Source organism: Corapipo altera, unplaced genomic scaffold (assembly GCF_003945725.1).
Source record: "Corapipo altera isolate COAL_440 unplaced genomic scaffold, ASM394572v1 126, whole genome shotgun sequence".
In the NCBI taxonomy this organism is placed as follows: Eukaryota; Metazoa; Chordata; class Aves; order Passeriformes; family Pipridae; genus Corapipo; species Corapipo altera.
Window position 1 is genome coordinate 3,818,516 of NW_020884937.1, and position 4,669 is coordinate 3,823,184.

A 4,669-nucleotide genomic window follows, 5' to 3' on the forward strand; every position below is an offset into this window, starting at 1 on the left:
ATGGGGACAGCACTTCACAGCGATGGAGAACCTTCCCAGCAACGTTCTCCTCCGAGCCACGAGGCTGCCAGCACCACAGACAACCCTGGCAGCTCACCAAATAACTGTTATTAATACAAGTGTAACTTTTATTAGCATCTCTTTTTCTACTTTTTTTTTTCCTCAGGCACTTTGAGTGACTGCAGTCCATAATAATTTGGGGGGTGACAGACAGGTGACACGGGCCTAAGGGTCAGCTCCCGGTGTTCCCGTTACGAGGACAGGCTGTGCTATTCCCATAACGCCCCATCCTTCCTTCATCCCATCACTCTGTTGCTGGGAACTCTCCCTGTTTTGTCCCTTTTTGTGTAACCCATGGTCAGCTGGCAGTGGGTTTCTGGGAATGGCCCCTCCAGGTGCTGAGGTGTTTCCCGGGATGGATCGGGATGGTCACCACGGCCTTAAATTGGTCCATCACCCTACAGTGGCTTTATGGATGATCTGGATGAGGGGATCCAGGGCACCCTGAGTCACTTTGCAGAGGACACTGAGTTGGGTGGGATCTTAAAGACCATCTGGCTCCAACCCCCTGCCATGGGCAGGGACACTTTCCACTAGACCTGGCTGCTGGTGGGTGGGATGTGGATCTGCTGGAGGGTAGGAAGGCTCCACAGAGGGATGTGGGCAGGTTGGATCCATGGGATCCATGGACCAAAGTCAACAGGGTGAGGGTCAAAAGGACAAAGTCCTGGGTGACAACAACCCTTGGAATGCTCCAGGCTGGGGCAGAGTGGCTGGAAAGCTGGGAAAGAACCTGGGGGTGCTGGTGACAGAGGCTGGACGTGAGCTCAGGTGGCCAAGAAGGCCAAGGGCACCTGGTTTGGATCCCAAACAGTGTGGGATCTGGAGCAGGGCAGGGACTGTCCCCCTGTGCTGGCACTGCTGAGGCACCACCTGGAGTTGTGGGTCCTGTTCTGGGCCCTCAGGACAAGACTTGGAGGGGCTGGAGCGTGTGCAGGGAAGGGAAGGGAGCTGGGAAGGGGCTGGAGCAGCAGGAGCAGCTGAGGGAGCTGGGGGGGCTCAGCCTGGAGAAAAGGAGGCTCAGGGGGGACCTTCTGGCTCTGCAACCCCCTGACAGGAGGGGGGAGAAGGGTGGAATCAGTCTCTTCTCCAAGGGAACAAGGGACAGGAGGAGAGGGAACGGCCTCCAGCTGTGCCAGGGGAGGGTCAGGCTGGATATTGGGAAAATTCCTCCTGGGAAGGGCTGTCCAGCCCTGGCACAGCTGCCCAGGGCAGGGGTGGAGTCCCCATTCCTAAAAGGATTTCAAAGCCCTGTGGATGTGGCACTTGGGGACATGGTCAGTGGTGGCCTTGGCAGTGCTGGGGAACAGTTTGACTGAATGACCTTAAAAGACCTTTTCCAACCTGCCCAATTCTATAATTCATGAAGGACCTTTTCCAACCTGCCCGATTCTATAATTCATGAAGGCTGCCCAGTGGGGACATTTCAGCCTGGACTGAGCAGCCACATGACCTAAATTCCATTTCCCTGCTGTCTCCACGACCTTTGGAGATTCCCCCCCAACCCGAGCTCTCCTCTGTGGAGCAGCAGCTGTTCCTGGTGCTGTCCCTGATCTGGGACAGACCCAGCCCTGAGCCCAGAGTTCGAGGTGTGTCCCCTCCCTGTGACCTGGGGCCGTTGTTTCCACCCTGAGGGCACAGGGGTGACATCAGATGCTCGTCCATCTGGGTGTAGCTGCCATCCAGAGGTCAGGGATGGCATTGCTGGCAGAACTTTGGAAAGCCCACATGGTTTCCAGGCACTTTGGGAAGACACCAAGCCCCACATCCCATCCAAAGGCAGGAGCACCCTCAGGACACCAAACCTCGTGGAATTACATGCCCAAGGTGTTTTCTGCCTACTAAAACAACCCTAATTCTTACTCCACAGAGCAAAACAGATGGAAATTCCAGTCCTTGGAAAGCTCACATGGTTTCCAGACACTTTGGGAAGACACTAAGCCTTGCACCAAGCCCCATATCCCATCCAAAGCCAGGATCTCTCAGGACAACAAACCTCATGGAATTACGTGCCCAAGGTGCTTTCTGCTCACTAAAACAACTCCAATTCTTACTCTAGAGAGCAAAACAAATGGAAATTCCAGTCCTTGGAGCTGGACCTTCAACAGTGACCTCTGGCCAGCCCAAGAAATCCATCAGGACTCCAGCTGAGGATTAACTTCCCACATCAGCAAACACGGAATCGAGGAACCCTTTTCCAAACAAGCCCCACGGTGCCCACTTGGCTCCAAGAATGAAACATGACTCATTAATCTAAACTATTTCTTGCTCTGTGGCAGCTTGTCTGATCTAAGGCCTTGCTCAAGAGGGCTGGCAGTCAGTCCTAACTCCACAGGACGTGCAGGAAGCCGGAAAGCAGGAAAACAGACACAGAGAATCCCATTTTCCTCTGTCAGCAGCAAACCATCACCTGCCAGCTCAGAATAGCTGCTTCCTCTATGCAAAGTTCTCTGAAAACATGGTATCCAGGTTTCTGAGGGTTTTGGTGGTCAGTTCGGTAATTTTCCAGGAAACTACTTAATTTCCATGAGTTTTTTGGGCTTTGGGACAGCCCGGATGGGGCCGGCACAGAACCCGCAGGATTTGACTGCAGGAGGGTGGTGACTCTCCCCAGGGCTCTTTCAGCAGGGTGGAGATGAAATCCTGGGGCCTTCTTCCCACTCCTTGGAAGTGGGAAGCTGCTGGATCGGAGCAATCCCACATCCAGAGGCGTCTTGGAATGTGGAGGTGGGAAAGGGGAGCGAAGGTGCTGAGCTACAGGGGAGAGAGACTCAGGAAAGGGGGATGGAGAGCAAAAATCAACTACAAATCTGTCTTAATCGATGGGATATTTCTTGTGGGCGGGCCCAGCCCCACCCCACCACCCCCAGGGGTTTTATGGCACCTCCTAAAAAAAAAAGCCTCCATTTGGTTTGGGAAGGGTGGGAAAAGCTCTCCTCAAATGCCAGCAGGGTGGGAGAAGATGACAAGGATTGAGAAGATGACGAGGATTGAGAAGACGACAAGGACTGAGAAGATGACGAGGACCAGGCAGTGCAGGAGCAACTCTGAGCTCAGAGAAAGCCTCAGCCCAGTCTTCCACCCATCCCTGCCCTTCCCAGCTGCCAGATTTCCCTCTGGGATAGCAGGGCAGAGCAGACAGGCTGTCAGTGACTCACCCTGGCTGGGTGGTGAGACCACGACACAGCCCCAGGAGATAAAGCAAACCAGGAGGAGATCTGCACCTGATGAAGTCAAAGATGTCCCTGCTCGTTGGTCTGGAGGCCCCTTAAAACATCCCTTCCAAACCCAACCATCCTGTGCTTCCATGACCTTCCACCACTGGTGTCCCTCTCCTTGCCTCCGAGCCACCAAAGGATCCATATCCAACCCCTCCCTTCGGCTGCTCCATAGGGACATCCCAGCCCCGTCCCACTGGGCTGGGAGCCACCTGAAGCCTCAGGGCACGTTGGCTCCATCACAAATCCAAGTGGAGCCATGGAGAGACAAAGGAACCTTGTCCCACAGCGCTGAATCATTCCATTATATCCCGCTCCCGCCAGCACCGGCAGGGATTTAGGGAGTATTTGCCTCCCTGCGAGTAGGAAATGAGCCACGTTCCTGTTTTAGAGGCAGAACCGTCAGGATTTTACTGAATTCACAGCTTCCCAAACTAACTCGTGGCTGAAACGTGGACGGATCTTTTCCCAATCCAACAAAACGCCAGAGCAATAAAATTTGGGGAGAGATACCACGGCACGCGGAGCGTTATCCCAATCCCAAAGCTCCACAGCTGTAACTCCCCGTGGCACAGAGCCAAATCTTTGGGAACAGCGCCACGAATCCCCGCTGGAACAAAATCTCCCGAGCAGCCCAAACGTCACCTGAGCGACAAAATTCCCTCTTACCGCGGGATGAGCCCTCAGCCAGGACACGTATCCATGGGAATGGGGAGAGGAGCCGGTGGGAAGAGCCGCCTGCTCCAGCTCCTCGGCTGCTTTATTTACTCCCTCCTTGGAAGGGAGGGGAAAGAAAACTCCAGGAAGTGCCGTTCCTCTCCCAAGGTGCACCGCAGAACATTCCTGGTAGGCATGGAAACCCCTGGCGGGATGCCACGGCTTGGCAGCTCTCCAAATTTCGGGAAGCGACTCAACCCTCGAAAGGCTTTTTTAGAGGGATTTAAAGGGAAAGGGCAGCGGCGGGATGAGGCTGCTGCTCCCTGCCGGCAAAAATTAGGGATGCTCCCGAATTTGCCTTCGGCTCCGGGGGAAAGTTGCGATGGAAAACAAATTCAGCTTCCACGCTTCTTCCAAAAGGAGAATTCCCAGCCACAGACCACGGGGACCAAGGGAAAGGTCCAAATGTCTAAAGGGAAGCAGCAAAAGGTGAAGGGAAAAATATTTCACTGGGATTTAAACGGCAGCCAGAGGGATTTGAGAAGCTCCATTCTTCCCTTTTCCTGATTTTCCCTTTCCTTGCCCTGGGGTTTCAAACTTCAGCCAAAGGGATTTAAGAAGCTCCACTCTTCCCTTCTCCTGGTTTTTCCCTTTCCTGGCTCCCAGCTTTCCCTCCTTGCCCTGGGGTTTCAAACTGCAGCAGAGGGATTTGAGAAGCTCCTGGTTTTTCCCTT

At 54.2% G+C, this 4,669-nt stretch overlaps 1 protein-coding gene across 2 annotated transcripts in view; it reads right to left on the minus strand.

Annotated features, from left to right (window-relative positions):
* Positions 1-4,068, minus strand: part of ALS2CL (ALS2 C-terminal like) — a 65,200-nt gene extending 61,132 nt beyond the window's left edge. Inside the window, exons 1-2 of one of the 2 annotated variants that reach the window (XM_027660622.1) lie at positions 3,948-4,064; positions 2,867-2,947 (exon numbers count right to left, since the gene is read on the minus strand). The gene's annotated coding sequence lies outside the window, so the exon portion shown is untranslated. Of the gene's footprint in view, positions 1-2,866; positions 2,948-3,947 lie in introns of both variants that reach the window. The other variant, XM_027660621.1, reaches the window with a different exon arrangement.
* Positions 4,069-4,669: the final 601 nt, after the last annotated feature.